This window comes from Synchiropus splendidus, chromosome 8, assembly GCF_027744825.2.
Source record: "Synchiropus splendidus isolate RoL2022-P1 chromosome 8, RoL_Sspl_1.0, whole genome shotgun sequence".
Lineage (NCBI taxonomy): Eukaryota > Metazoa > Chordata > Actinopteri > Syngnathiformes > Callionymidae > Synchiropus > Synchiropus splendidus.
The window spans coordinates 16,301,842-16,318,542 of NC_071341.1; the positions used below are offsets into that span (position 1 = coordinate 16,301,842).

The 16,701-nt window shown below is 47.0% G+C and overlaps 1 protein-coding gene across 2 annotated transcripts in view; it reads right to left on the minus strand.

The window, feature by feature from the left end:
* LOC128763398 (sodium/calcium exchanger 2-like) overlaps positions 1 to 16,701 on the minus strand; it is a 72,398-nt gene that overhangs the window by 13,425 nt on the left and 42,272 nt on the right. Inside the window, exon 3 of one of the 2 annotated variants that reach the window (XM_053872162.1) lies at positions 8,583 to 8,745. The gene's annotated coding sequence lies outside the window, so the exon portion shown is untranslated. The remainder of the gene's footprint in view (positions 1 to 8,582; positions 8,746 to 16,701) is intronic. The other variant, XM_053872161.1, reaches the window with a different exon arrangement.

Sequence of the window (16,701 nt, forward strand, 5' to 3'; positions counted from 1 at the left end):
CCTCATGTGCCTTTGTCTGGAAATACCAGACTACCTTTGTTCCAGAACCTTTTCTTGTTGAGTTCATAGTGATGGTTCAATTCTTCACTCACATGTTTGTGGTTTCTGGTTCTCATTTAAGCACAAGCTGTACACCCACAGTACAGAGGGGCAGTGTGGGGTCACAGAAAACTTTCCCTGGATCATGGTTCTCAGGTAATGACAGTAGACATGCATGGGTCTTCATGCCCTCTGACATCCTTGATGGTGATGAAGGGAGCGTAGCACAACACATCATGGGGGACAACGTGTTGAAATCCGGCGATATAAAGCAGTTTAATATGGTGGCCCTTATTGTTATGTGTGTGAAATCGTGTGTGACACACGGTCAATGCAGAGACTTGAGAACCCTGCCCTCGATGGATACTGATCCCATTTGTTTTCGCAGAGGTCATGACCTCAGCTCCACTAGAAAAATTCTTCCATCAATTTTCTCCCACTGACCCAGGGGTGGGGCACAGGCCAGACACAGATTCTTCCCTATACAGTCACTCTTTAACCCGGTCTTTTGGCTTACTTACCACAACAGGCCAATCTCTAGCCACCCCACCTTCCAGAATAAGACCCTGGATACAGGAACTGCTCCTCTCGGAGTGAGACCTGCACACTCCTCATGGAGATGCTGATACACCTGACTATGAACCCGATATCTCAGAATCGCCATTGTCAAAGTGGAGTAATTCTTTACCACTGTATTTAAAATTGAATAAAAATAAGCTCAAAAGTGAATTACAAATGCATAATAATATCACACCGTGGGAAGAAAGATGATTTGTCCATATATTACACACACAAAACTCTATAGTAAAATATATTGAAATCATCATTTGACAGAAAACACGACTCTGACTCAGCAACTCATGAAGAGCGAGAGCCGTGCGTGCAGCTCCTTCCGCACCACTTGGCCAGCATGTCCACACAGAATCCACTGCTGCACGGGTTGTTTTGGAAAAGTCAGCTCAGGTAATGTACGAAGTTTCAGAGCACTGCGTCACCGCTAACTTTCCCCAGAGGCTTTAATCATCATGCATCACCACCGGGCGACGGAGGTCAGCTGAGCTTTAGCGTGTCTTCGAGCTGCGATGATGTCAGCCGGGTTTGAACTCTGAAAGTGGAGGGGCGTCAGCTGGAAATGCCAAACAGCTGTTTGGAGCTAAGTGGGTCGTAAACAAGCTCCAAACCCCAGGACCCACGAGGTGGAGTCGATTTAAAGGTAGGATTGTCAGGGTTATCTCAGGTGCAAAGAGACAGTCCAGCAGTGATGCAGACACACTCTCAACTGTGCGCTATGTTAGCACGTGTGGGGGCTTGTTTATCTCACTTTGTGGGGACCAATTCTTGACAAAACACTATTCTTGTGAGGGCCATATAACTGTGGAGATATTTGGCTGGACCTCACGAGGTCTGAAGATCAAGACTTCAAAATAACTGAGTCATTATCACTGGGTTTCAGTTGGTTCGAAGTCCTGGTTAAAGTTGGCCATGTGTTTTGGAAGCTAGGGAAAGGCAATGAGACACAATGGGTCCACAAGGATAGAAATACGAACAAGTGTGTGTGTATGTTTGTGTGGGCATGTTTTGCCATACTTGTAAGAACCAATAAGTCACCTTCATGTAAGGACATTTTGATTTGTGAGGACCTTTTGGCCTGTCCTCACAAGGTTTCGAGGGTTAAAATGGCAGTAAAGGTAGTTTATTATAACTGGGTTTCAGTTTGGCTCAGAGCCCTGGTTAAGTTTAGCCATAGCTTTTGGATGGTTAAGTTGTTAAGGGGGAGAGGCTGGGGAGAGGGTTATAGCACGGAGGGGTCCTCACAAAAATAGCGAAACAAAGGTGTGTGTGTGTGTGAGAGAGCGAGACAGAGAGCATCTGATAGACAGGGCATGAGTCGATTGGTTGCTGCTCGGCAGCAGGTCGTTGCCAAAGTGATGCTCTAAGGGTCGTCCCAAGAGACTCGCACACAAACACACAGCGTTTCAGGGTTGTGTCAAGGTCTGGGACAAACAAGCAAAGTTGCAGAGTGAGACAGCAGAAAACAAAAACTCCCTAGTGGGGACCTGCAAAAACAGCAGCTTGAGTGAACCTCGTCCTTTCTGCATGGATTTGCTCCACGGCATCTGGTTTCCTCCAACTGAAAAAACATCCAGGTCTGTGATGGACAGGTGACCTGTCCAGGGTGTCCCTTGCCTCTCACCCAACGCGGCATGACATCCCTCCTCGTCTGTCCTCCTTATTAAACATGCTCCGCCGTCCACAGAGCAGACCGTAAACCTTAATGTGCTCAGTGCCGTTGGTCTTCTGGATGCCACTCTTGTGGACTCTGCAACACACCGAGCCTCCTCCTGTCATCATCAGACCAAACCTGAGGCTCCTCTTACACACCTCGCCGTGCTCACACACTAACACGTCCCCACTCTCATTAAGAAGAAATGAGCCAAAAATCAGGGAGCATATTGGTCTCAGAGCAATTGTCTTCTCTGGGCACAGAGACAATCAGTGTCAGTCAACAGAGCGCAGACGCAGCGAGAGGATGAAGGCGTATTAGAGATCAGTGACCCGACAACACGGAACCTCTCTGTGGTCCCCAAACTGCTCGCATGACAGGAACAGGACTCAGAGGGAGGACGTGACTGGAGCATAAAGGGAGGACTGTTCTCAGAAGTTGAACTTGAATTCAAATCCTTCGCAACTTTTGACGGCCACAAAAGAGGATAAAGAATGAAATAGGGCAGACACAAACATCACAAACAAGAGAGCACAGAGAGCACCTGACAAACCCTTCACAACACTGTAACCTCAACCCCCATCCACAACCATTGACACGTGTTTCATTTTCAGTCTAGTAAGATGAAAGAAGTTGGGTTGACCTTTGACCCTGGCTAGTCTGAGTCATCTGTGCCATTTTGTTTCAGTACTTTAAATACTTGTTTGTTTGAAATTGTGAATGGTATTAATGCATTTATTTATCTGTGTATTACCTTTTTTCCTGAATCAAATGAATGTTTAAAAAAATATTCAGCCAGACTGTCCCTTCTTGATGACATCACACTACAACTGAGTGGACACCTGTACATAAACAGTAGAGTCACGTTTGCACGATCCTGGGCGGAGCTTTGGTACGGGTTGGCACCTCAGTAGAACACTAGTGTCGCTGACTCCAGTTCTCCTGTCACCATGGAGACAGAAGAACATGAAGAAGTCAGCATCAGCACCGCTGGGTTCACGATGGAGACGGCCATAGGTCTGAAGTTAGTAAGTGAAGACTGACTGTAGAACCATGATGAGGGTTTGAACCCCGCTCTCCTGACCCTGTGAGACTGTCTGTTATTCCTGAGCATCCGTCGCAACACTCGCACAGCCACACAACCCCGTGAATCTGTTTCCACTCACACTCCCTAACATGGAGCTGAGGCGGGAGACGCTGATGCTAGCGTGACTGCCAGAGCAGCAGGCGGCTGACTGGAAGTCGAGAAGGAGGATAAATAGTGAATGAATGTTGGCCAACACACGTGCAGAGAAAAGTGCTGAGGGGAAACAGGAAGTCCGGCCCGCGCCGTTGCATTGTGTCCTTCTGAAAAGAGAGTTTAAGTCCTCGGGCTGCTGACTAACAGCTCTTCAGTTGAGACTCAGTGTGTGGGATGCTTGGCTCGCTGGGCTAACAGGTTGTGTGTGTTGTTGTGGTCCCTGCTAATGGAAACCTGAGGGCATCTATAGTTCCTTGCCACCCATCTAACCTCCTAGTTTGAATATGAAAGAGAGTTGGCTCCGTCCTCAGTGATGCTTTAGATTTAGTAAATGACACTCGGTTTGAAACCTGGTTTGAAATGATCCAGTCGAGAGCAGAGTTGATGGTGATGCTTTGAAAGTCACGGTGTTTCTGAACCATCAGTGTGTCATTGCCTCTGGCCCCATCTGGCTGGGACTGGCTCCAGCTGCAGTGCTGCAACTCAGCAGCAGAGAGTGGATTGATGGAGTTTCTTTCAACTGACCAGCAAAACTGTCGACTCACTTTTCCCGGTGTAAACAATTAGACTTTCTCACTAACAACTTAATTTGGAGACACAAACTTAGTTTAATATAAATATGAACGCTGCTGGTCAGCGACGTGGTCATGTAAAGCATCCTCATTTGTGTGTGTCTGCAGCTTTAAAACCGAGGAGACGTGATGTGAAGTTTCACCTCAGATGTCCTGAAATCACACTTGGCTGATGCAAAAATGTAATTCTGGTAATGATATGGTGACAGCTTTAAAGGCCTGAGGCTTTTCCCAGCTGTATTTCCACATTCATGCAACAAAGATGAGTGTGTAATGTCATGTTTTAAGAGAGTCATGAAACTCTCTTGAAAAGTTCAGTCTTTTCTAAACATGAGCAGCAGCTCAAGAGTGTCAGTGTTCTTTTCACACCCGGTTGTTCTTTCCTCCGTCAGCTACATCCACAGATGGGCGGACCATGAACGCATCACTACTGACAGTCATTCATCTCACACAAAGTCCCCTCTCAGAAAAGTGGCAAAGACTCATCAGAAGTGGAAGCACACGTCACTTCTCACCTCTCGAGACCACTTTCGGCTGAAGAGCCGCAGCTTTGTTGGAAAAATCCAACCCGGCGGCTGGTGTGTGTGTTCTGAGAGAGCCGGCGAACAAAAGAGTCTGTTTCATTGTCAGAAGAGATACGGCTCCCTCTGTACGGCGGCTTCATTCTGTCGCGTTGTCCCAGATTTCTGCCACAAGATTTTGGATAAACAACTCTGCGGCCAGGAAGAAAGAATCCAGGCTTGATCAAAGTTTGACAAACACAAACACCTGTGTTGTGAAGCCAAACATCTGCCAAACAGCCTCATGTGGTCTCTGTGGCAGCAGCAGCTCGAGGACCACGGAGGAGGTCCACCATTTTCTCTGCACAAAAGACGAACCTTCCACACGTGTACAGTTGCTCTCCTTCAGAGACCACGACACAGGATGAGCTCCATTTAAACTAGTACCTCAGGAGGGATGACCTCTGCCCTATTTCGACACGAAACACAGCATTTCAGTGAAGACGAGAGCTGACTTGTTGCGTGAAGATTAGTGTTCATTTATATCTCATGGAAATGCTTGGCTGGATGGATGGTGGATGTCAAAAAACTGTGAGAAACAATGATAAATCTGATCTGGGACAGATACCAACTCCTCAACAACGTTCAGTGTCTTATTTAAAGACTTCTGTGAAGCCGGGGAGTGAAGCGATAGCAGAGCCTCTCGTCCGGACGAGAGTTTGCTGCCTTCGCACTTTTGATCACAGCGAGTACAAGCAACGACGTTGAGCTCAATCTTCAGACAGCGTCTCTGAACCCTGATTGATTAGTTTGGTCTTATCAGAGGAGGCTACATGACAGAAGCAACAAGACAAATGAGAACAAGAGAGTGGCAGGACCTTTCAGCTCCTCGTGGATTCAGCAGCCCACAGATCAATCTGCACTTGTCACATCTGAAACCCCAGTCTTCACTAGCGCCTCCCGCTGGTGCGTCAGTGCAAGGTTGCAGAGAAGCAGGAGATCTGACTGCATCCTGGTGATCACTGCTGAGGTGCTCAGTCCAATATAAAATCTGACTTGTCTTTTGTTACATAACGTTCGGACAGATCTACTGGTGGCTCGGATGGTTGTCACTATCAACTCAGTACAGTCATAGGATTTAAAGGAGATAACAGGATCTGAGTCATCGCCACCCTTGTACCATCAAAAACAGCGGACACCTTTCCGTGTGCAGTGCTAAACCACTGGGGAGAACCCTGTGGTCATAATGTAATGGCGGATTTAATCAAACAAACATGTATCTTTAAGACTGAATCAGTCTGCTCATTGTTGTCCTCTCATTCAGCATCTACACTGACCACGTGTTGGATGCGATTCTCCAGTCTGAAGTCAACATGGAAGCATGAACTTCTCAGTGGCCATGTGCACCTAAACCTCTCAGAGCTGGACTGATGCGACACAGCAGACATGTGATTGATCTCTGTGTTTAATGGTTTCTCCATCAAATGGAAACAGAAACTTCAGTTGTAGTCAACTTCTAAAAGTCTTCTCCTAAAATACCCGCCAGAGTTTCTCCACATCAAAGACGTCATGTTGGATTGTGATTCCTAAAATATCACACAGCGCTAACAGCCGTCTTCAGATTCTATAGAGAAGATGAGCAAAGAGATGATGGTAGGCCGATTCACAATTTTATACAAATCCTTTTTTTTATTCTCTAATTTCTCTAATCTTTATTTTTTTATCATTTTCCTTTGATCATTTATGGATGAGTCATTCCTTTGATGATAAAACTTCTCTAGTCCAGTGCTCTTTCCGCAGTCCAGCGTTCAGTGACACAAGGAGCGTTTGGTTTACTCACCACATTTAAATGTGTGCTTGAGCGACTGTTGTTATGCACAGGTCCACATCCAAATAATCATTTGTTTCGGAATATCTCCAACAAGCAACGGTCACGGCTGTTGTGAGTCAGAACGCTGCATGAGCTTCTGCTCCTCTGAGGTTCTGACGCTGAAAACCACACCATGTTTACACCACACTGTGTGAACTCGCTGATAGATGCAGAGCTGTGTGCTACCATTTCACCCCCCTTTTTTCTGGGGGAGCTCAGTCTGTCTTGTTGTTAGCGCTAGCCATGTTGTCATTCTCACTCTATGAAGAAAACAGGGGAGCAGCGGGGTGATCTACGGAAGCCCCGGAGGGCAACTGGCACGCTGTGAAAACTCGAGAAAATCTATTTATAGCCAAGTCTTAGATGATGGTGAGATGGAGGTTAAGTGATCTATTTCTTTATGATGTCAAGAACTCTGATTTCCTCCTGCGGTTCACACCCATTCACACCAGGGTCAGGAGGTACAGTCAGAGGAAGATCGACGGAACACGTGTGTGAGGAAGAAGGAAGATTTGGTTGAAAGACTGTGCAGGCGACAACTGGGACATCAGTGGCAACTGAACAAAGAAGATGAAGACTGCGATCGAAGGACTTTGACATGTTCATATTTAAAATCTTACATCCCACCGTTTGGTCTTATTTAATCTTGATGTGCGTTGGAGTGAAGACAGGCTTGTTTTGCTGACCGTGGCCAGTCAGAGACATGAAGTTCATGTTCATACACAGAGAACACTGATTCGATTAGACAATAATGAGTTGTTAATGAAGAGTTAAAGATGTAGATGAAGCCAGCAGCAGAGAAGATCACAGAAGGGAATGAGCTGCAGCGTGGAGCGTGATGGACACGGCTGCCGCACAACCGTGACGCTGATCGATGGAATCATCGATACAGGCAAACAGAGGTGTGAGTGTGCACGTGTGTTCCCTGTATAGCCACACTTGTGGGGACCAGTTCTTGGAAACACACCTTTTTGAGGATGAAGACTTCAAAATAACCGGCTCATTATTGGTTTCAGTTTGCTTCAGGTCCTGGTTAAGGTGAGGTCCTCACAAAAATAGGAATAAATATGTGTGTGGGTACAAGCTCTGAGCTTATCACCCAGTGAAAGATAAAATGTGTAAACAAGGCCATGAATACACACACACACACCTGCAGGCACATCCTCACGCACACTCATGCATACTTGTATCACTATCTTAGTGAGGACCTCTCATTGCTATAATGCTTTCCTCAGCCTCTCACCTTCAACCTAACCATCCAAAACACATGGCTAAGCTGAACCAGGATCTGAACCAAACTGAAACCCAAATATAAGACATTACATTTACTGCGAGGACAGGCCGAAATGTCCTCACAATGCAAATGTCCTCACAAGAAGGTGGCTTGTCAAGACTTGATACTCACAAGGGTGGCAAAACATGCACACACACAGACACACACACTCACACAGGACGCTAATTTCTCTGCAGGACAGCCACTTATAAACAGACTGCATCTCTACACTTAAAAAAAAGAATTACAAGTGTGTTAAACAAATTATCTGTCCAACACACACACACACACCTGCAATGAGGTGACATTATGACCTGTTAGCAACGACCATTCATCACCGTGTGTTCAATCTCGCTGCAAGTAAGAATTAATGACCCGTCCTCTTTACCCACAATGCTTTGCTCCTGCACTTGCAGCCATTCAGCGATCTGTGTCTGCTGGAGCCTTAAGTTTCCCCAGCACTTTGTCACTTTTATCTCCTCAGACATCTGAGTCAGGACTTTTAGAGGGATCGTCTTGTGCGCTACTGAAGCCTCAACTCCAGAGTGACTTGATCCAGGTCAGGTGATGAGCAGCGAAGGCTTCAGTCGTGAGGTGGGGGAGGCCCCGGGGCAGGCCTAAGACACACTGGAGAGATGACGTCTCCCAGATGGGCTAAGAATACTGTGGTGTTAACCCAGAAGAGCAGGAGGAGGTTCCTGCAGAGAGGGGCGACTGGGCCTCCTGACTTCAGCTGCTGCCCCCACGTCCAGGCACATTTTAAGATTCAGTGCACTTCAATGTAATTCTAATCATTTCTGAACAAATGTGTAGAGAAAATATTGTTATATATTGGAGTCAGAAGAAGTTTGAGATGAAACTCACCACTAGTCTCAGGTGCGTCAGCGCTGGATCCTCATAGAGTCATCGACCGGCTGCGGAGACAAAGAAGAAGCTTTTCACTCCTGATCGTGTTTTATAAACCTTTTCCATCCAAGACATAGGCTCTGAAACATCACGCCGTGAAGCCTCCCACAGGAAACCAAATCTGGCAGTGGAAGAACAAATGGTGAAGATCACGACTGATGGCAGCAGAGCAGAGCAGCCAGATAAAGCCTCAGACAGGAGCAAAACACAGCGACGGAATATGACAGACGATGGAAGGACGTTCAAGGAAGGATGATCTGCGTGGAAACATCACCGATTCATTTTCATTCTGCAGACAATAAGAGTGAATCCTCCATGTTCTCTGCTCCAGCCCAAACATCAATAATTAACAAAAGAAAACCTCTGGTCTGTCGCCACCAACTTTTTCTAATCCTGCAGATGTATGGAACTCATTTCACTAGTGTTATAAAAGTGGTTCTCAGCTGAAGATTATGAAAGACATGATTCAGACCCAGACTGCTCGAAGGCCTGGTCGTCCCTGAACCCTCCTCAAATGAGCCACGGAGAAGCATTTTAATATTTTTAATACCGAGTCTTTGTTCAGTTCCCATCAGGGGTTTCCGCAGTAACCTAGTGTGATCACCCCGTCGCCGCATCTTCAACGTTCATCATGACCCTCAGTGGTCTTCCTCATCTCCAACATCCTTGGTCCAACTCTGTCTCTCCGCTCCACCAACCATCTGGCCTTCCAGATGGACTAATTTCTGAATGACAACCTCAGTATCTTCATCTCTGACTCTTCTGACTCTGATTCCCCAGTCTCTGAACGTACATCGTGACAGAGACCTCTAACCTGTGGAGCTTCTGGCTGCCACAGTCGTCATACCTTTGATATTGCTCCATGAACAAGTCAGGTTCTGTTCTGAATTGTGAAGCGTGACATCAATTTGGGAACTTTCTCCTCCAAAAGTCAACCCAAGATTATTTACACCTTGGGATACATCCGGCAGATAAACAGCCGAAAGTATCGTAATGCAAAATAACATCCTCCTCTAACTGGATAACATAGTGCTGAGGTGGTGGCATGCTGCAGCGGCAACATGAGCTAAAGGAATTTCATGAATATATGGGCCTGAGCTGAAGGTCGCGACCTCTATTAACAGGTTGATGGAGCCTTTTCTTCTCCACGTCAATAGCCCTTTATCAACAGCGAGCGGTACATTGGGAGAGCGTCATGAGATGACCCTCAGCTCCGGAAGGGTAACTCATCTCACAGGAGTCAGCGGACCGTGAGGGCTGGAAAAGCTCAACACAACTCTATTCATGTCTGTTTACGTCAGCATTCTGGGGAGGAGCTGGACAATCCGGATGTTCATCTCACTGGGTTGTATTTGTCATCACTTTAAATAGCAACACCTTATTAGAGGTAGCTAACCCTAACCTCCATCTTTTTTTCACACAACGCGATGCTGAAGGCTGCCTTTTTTGTGAGTATAGGACGCATAAGTCCACTTTCCCAAAGTCAAAATATGACGCCATGGGAGAGAGGATGGGTTGCTAACCTCCATCTCAGCAACATTTGTGGGGGGTTTTCTTTCGAAGGTTTAGAGTAAACAGACAGTGAAAACTGCTCACCGAGCTATTTTGAGCATAGACGGATTCTGAATGTCTGCAATGAAACTAGAAAGCATTGAATTGGTAGAAAGTTTGTGCTTCAGGCAGAAGTGAAAGACTATAATACCTGTGTTTCAATAGCACAGCGAAGCTTCATGCTTACATTGGCCTCTCAGTGGAGACTGAGACTCTCAGTCAGGTTGTGCACTTCACTCTGCTGTGTGCTTCAAAACAAAAGTTTCCGAAAAATAATCTCATCATGTTGCAGATGATTTACAGTTTCTGGTTCCGGTGCGTCATTTATCGGTTTATTCACATCACTGGAAACGTGCAGTAATTTAAATGCAAATGTTGGCGCGCAGAAGTGGGCCGCCGATGTGACTGCGCCATGTAAATTGGATGATTCTGCGGAGGAGGAAGCAGGTCTGCCCGGAGACGGGGTGACAGATATATGGTGCTGCGGCGGCGGAGCGGTGAGACGGCGGCGGGAGAGCTTTAGAGTTAATTTATTTGGAAAGCGGCGAGGAGCGAGGACGGAGCCCAGCAGAGGAATCACCACTGACACAATAACAGAGCGGCCTGCAGAGCACTTGTCGGCCGGAAGACTTGTTCCTGACAAGGGCGGCGGCTTTTACGACTTTGCCGGTGGCGCATCAGTCAGAGTGACCCTGTGGTGACCCGCAGGTGAGGAAGGAGACATCACCCACCGGACGCACGTGCGCTCTGAGATGGCGGTTGTGATGATGACTGCATTCTAGTGGGTAGCACCCCCGTCACTTTATCATCCTGTCGTGAGAGTCGACAGTGTATTAGCATATTAATTCTGTTCATTTGAGAACAGAAAGCATACAAGCGCTCGCTACGACTCCCTGGAGTCATTTTTGGAGCCGCTATCTGGCCTCCTGCTCAGCCCGCAGACACTTTATAACCCACTAACAGAGAGCAGTTACCTCAGCTCAGGCTGTCCACCTCCAACAAATCTGCTGACTCGGTGGAACTGGACCCTATCGGCGCAGATGGTGTTGTAATTAAGTTTTATGACAAAATTACTATGGTCAGATCGCATGGAGGCGCCCCAGTCAATATCCTGTCCACGGTTCACCAACAAAAGGCCTGGAAAAGATCCTATTTGTAAAACAGAACACGTCGCCATATGAGGCTCGGGTCCACACATGACGTATGCGGGTGAAGTGTTTGGGTGAGCTTGTCTGTGTACACGGGCCACACAACAAATAAGTAATTATTTTCGTTTTATGTAATATCTGAGTTTTAATTATCTTTTATTTTGAAATAACTTTTATTTTGAAAAATTCTCTTTGTTAAGCCTCAGTCACTTGAGAGCCAAAATGTAACCTACAAGCTTGCAAAATGACTCAGAAACAACCGTCTTTGGGAAGTTTCTTTGCGAAGAGGAAAAGGCTCAGTGAGGAGACAGGAGAAGAGCCCACGACTTCCATGAAGAAGAATGTTTTAACAGACAATAGTTGGAGTCGTACTTGAAATGTGGATTTATCATGGTTGGTGATTCCCACATGCCAAGCACACAAACATGCAGAAGCCTTATCTGACGGTTCAAAGTGGCAACTTCATACCCCCCGAGCCACGTTCAAATGGTCAAGCGTAGGCCGGTCCGCGGTGATAAAAAGGTTGAGGACCACTGTTTTAAATGACAAACTTCCACAAGTGTCCCGTGATGGTGCCACAAACAAAGTCAACTTGACATCGGCGAGGAGAGAGAAGAGCCGTTCAGCCCCCTCCTCTGGCCGTCTGCAGCATCTTCACCTCTCCGACCCCAGCTGCCCCCCAGCTACAGCCCTCCCACTGAACAAGACCTGATCTGAAGGAGACGTCAGGATCCATTAGCCGGCTGCGTGAACCAAACCCAGGGCCATGGAGAACCTCAGAGGATGATCCAGGGGAGATTATCGCTGCGTGTCGTGTCTGTGTGTGATAGTGGTCCCCCAAGAGCCCGGAAATGTAGATTAGTGGAAACAATTACCAATTTAATTCAACCGTTTATACGGTTGGAAACCAGACTGGGGAAAGGCTTTGATGTCTCAGTAAATCCTCGACAAAAATCAACATATTCTTTTAGTTATGCCTCCGCAGGCAGGCCTGCATGTTTGCTCATCTGCATGAAGCCACATGTCCCTGGAAGGAAATCAACAGAAATAAACCACGTCCATGAGGTCATCACTGCCATGTGCAGCTACCATCGTCTTATACAATTCATTACGACAGGAAATTACAAATCGGGGAAAGGTGGCGGCAGACACGTGGCGCCACTATGGCAATGGCTGATAATAACCTCCGCCAAGGGGGTCATGTGATCACCGGTGTTAAATCATCTGTATGTCAGCAAAGTGACTCAACAACAGCTGAAATGTATTATCGACGGAACTAAACAGCGGAACTCACTAGCGCAGCGCGCCGTCACCCGAACACTATAGAGGGTGGACGTAAACAAACATGGCTGACCACGAGTTCCATCTCTCTCCAGGCTATTTCTGACCCAGTGGAACATATCAGCAGTTACTGTTTTAGTTGGCTGTATTAATGAACACAGACACAAACATACCCCACCTTCACCTCTCAGACTCCAACCCTTCCAAACGTCAGTCTCCGCCCATGTGAGGAGCTGCTGAACAAAACACGCTCACTACACAACGCCAACCCAGAAACTACTCACGGAACATCATCTTAAAATTGTTATTTTAGCATTCAGCATTTATTTTTTTTTATTAAGCATGTACATTTATTTATTTATTTATTTATTTAGTGTGCGTGTTCTTTGCACCTGAAATACTCAAAATCAGTCATTTTTGGCTGCAACAGCCAATAAAAAGCTTGGGATTCTGGAGGGACTGACCACTGTGTTGGCTGGGAAGCAGCAAATATGAAAAAGAAAGTTGGCATTTAGAATGAATATATGTGGCTGAAATTATGAGTCCCAACTCCCCTCACATGGCGATCACCTGCCCTCTACCTCCATCCATCCTGACTCAAATAAATCATTGTTAGTGTTAAGCGTGATGAAGCGCTGCAGGCGGCGTCATGCTCCGACGGCTTCCATCACCCAGGATGAATGGCTCTCATGTAGAAGGGCTTCCCTCATTCTTCTGGTTACATAAGCGCCCAACTACAGACTCTCCTTTTTCTTCTCTCCTTTTGTTGCTGCTCTTTCTTTGCCCGTTAATTGAGCTCGGCTTCAATCGGGTTATAATTGTGTTGTGTTTGCTACGTTATTCACTATCTTTCCTTATTGAGCTTTTTTGGCTCTTCAATTACACCGCTCTCTCGTCTAATCAGGCACTCGGGTGTCTCCCCCAATTACATAGCTGCAGTGCCCACTCCTCTGCCTCCCCCTCTCCTTCAGGCGCTTCATCTTCCCGACAATTCGGACTGGTGTCACCTCTCATCTATTCTCCCGTTAATGCTCCACGCTCCAGCTCTACCAGTGGGACATCTCTGTGGTCACCAGCCTCCCTGGAGTCCACTCACAGGCATCCTCACATGGACCGAACGTAGGACAAACTCCATCCAGCCCAAGGTACTTGCTGGTCTGCCTTTGCAAGCATGAAATTGAAATGACACCCCTATCTTGATGGCTTTAAGACAACATTGACAAAGCTGCCACGAGTTCAGTCCTCCAGAAGTGCACTTCCAAGGTAAGATGCTGATGGTGGACGTAAAGACTCGCAGGCTCCATTCCAAAGGCCGTCCGCCCAGGTGAGGTCAGCAGAATCCTTCCATATCCATCCATATCTTTAACCACAGGTACACGAGTCAGAACAGGAAGTGCCCCTCTCCCAAATCTTTAGGTACAGTAATAGACCAAACCCAGATCCTGAATAACAACCCTCACTATGAGCCTGCAACAGGGCCCAGTCCATGAAGCTCTGCATGTGCCATCCTCATGAAGTTTGGAGGCTACTGACTGAGCAGAAGGTCAGGAACCTCTGCACTCGATAGGCCTCAGTATCCGTTGACCCACCACGTCATGACTGAGTCACTGCGGCTTTGTCCAAAGAGGGTTAAGAATATTAAGTAAATTTCAATCGATGCACCAACATTGGTTTTTCCTGACGCACCGGCAGCCTGTCACTGGACAGTGACAGAGAAAGTGGCCAGGGTAAAGGTTATCAGGGTTCTCCCCAGTGCATACAGTAAGCAGCATGGGGTCCCCATGTGCTATGATTTCTCCCCCCTGTGCCGGGGGGTCAATGTTCTTGTACCTCAAACGAGTCGGTTGAACACGATTGAACTGCACACCTACAAATGTTCATCTACTCACTACACGCATTCACTCGTGATCTCGTCATCATCTTCACTTTTCACAGGTAAAGTATTCAACTTTCAATTCAGGCACAATCCAATCCAAGCAGGAATGTGAAAGCACTTCCTTAAGAAAGCCAGAGTTATGATCCAGAGTCATGTCGACGCAGGAAACCAGGAGTCTGCAGTCCTGACTACACCACCAGCCCAATCCAGAATACACAGTCTTCCACACAGTTTTTCATTGGAGCTGAGTGAAGAAGCTCAATAAAAACTCTTCAGTCTGACTAACAACGATTCCTCTTCAGAACTCCAGAGAGGCACAGGACTTCAGCTGATCAGAGAACTGAGATAACTTCGGTGGGTAAAAGTTCTGTCTCGTTTTAACTCTACAAAATTTTACAAGTATGACTCAGGCTTTATGGATCTCAGGGATTGATACAACTCCTGGATGTCCGTTTAGTTGGTGGTGCAACAACTGATCAAAAGGAGAGTTGGTGAGGATCCTCCTCTCAACGGGAGATGAAGGAGAATATCTGATCACCGCTTCTCCCTGGATTTATAGCCGCACATTAAAAAATAATGGAGCAGGTGAGACAAGAGGAGCACAGCAGGCAGCGCGGGGCAGCAGGACTCTTCTGCATCTCCTCACTTCCTGCTCTCAGGGAAAGAAATCAGAGTTCCCTTCTTGAAACTCTCTCCATCTCTGATTGATTGACAGGGAAGTCAGTGTTCAGAGAAAATAGCTTTTGCTCGGACCAGCTCAGAGGTCCGACTCTGAGGAGCCCGGCTGACAGAGCGCTTCATGAAGAACATCCAGTCAGGTGTGAAAAAGACTTGCTAGAAAGAACACGCTGACATGTGGGAGACTGACAGGGCACCTGGGCTGGCAGGTCCTGGATCAGTGAGTTCTCCATCCAGCGGTGGAATGAAGATGATCACGTGACACGCAAGAGTGTGTTGATTTAAACACTCTCACGTCAGGAACAGAGTGACACAGGAAGGCATCAACCAGGATCAGAAACTCTGAGCGACAGAGATGCGTCTTCTTGTGTCGGCCTTCACTCTGTTTTCTTCAGTGTTCGGTCTGCTGGCCCAGGTGGTTGCCCACGGCGACCGGTGTCATGTTCTCTCTGAACCCTCTTTATTCGCACCTCAACATCTGCCGGCTCAGTGCCTGACATACGTGTTCACTTTAATAACAAGAAGATATTGTGGCTCCGTGTGGCCAGGCGTTGGTCCATGCAGGTCAATATCAATCAATGATTCCTTTCCTCGTCTCTTCTCTTTCTAATGAGTTTTTAATGAGGCCCGGCAGACGCTGATGTTCAACCCTGCTAATTATTTTCAACTCCGGATGGATGATGTCGCGCTCACCGCACATTTCTGAACAAACAAACACAACATTTTTAATGCCTCTTAACAAGGCAGCTGCCGAGACTCCGCCTCCTCCTCGCCGCAGATTTCAATCCCCTGGAGCCAAATGTCATAACTGACATTTGGGAGACAGATGAGACGTTCTGGCCCCGGAGCTGGAGCGTTGATTCACCAGGGAGCGCCGAGTCTCACGAGGACAAACGTGCCGATCGATTCTCGTTGGTCTTCTGCACTGTTATGCCATCGCAGCGGGTCGTGTTGCGTGTCAGCGGCGAACATGTGAGCTGTGATTCAGTCTCTCGGCTGAGACACGCTTGAGCAAATCGGATCTGAAGACAATCAAGAATAATGTGTTTTCCACTGTCCGTGTTCATGTTTTGTGATTGCGAAGCTACTTTCTGCGGGCGCAATTTTCTCTGTAGTGTATCTCAGCAGTACAAGTGGTTTCTGAATTGGATTTTCATTTGAACGACTGACCTTCTCGACTCTCGGCTTCATGATGTGCTTTCCTATCTCTAACCTATGTTCTTTTCAGAGGCTTCCTTCTCCCTACCGTGTTTTGCCTTGCTTTCTTGGGACGGAACAACAGTGACTGGTCTGAAAATGGGAAATGGGTTTCACACGGAACTGCAGTGCTCTTTCCTCGCCGCGTGGAGTACTGTTCATGCTGTGGCCACACAGGTGACAGCTATATGTAAACACACTAGGTCAGCAGTGTCGCACCTGGGGTGAAAATATCAAGCAAGATTATTTTCGAACAGCATAGTACTGGCTCTACTTTCATCAAATTCTCTTCCATCTGTGTCCATTTTTTCAGCTGTCAGAAGTTTCTGGATGAGTTGGTGACATT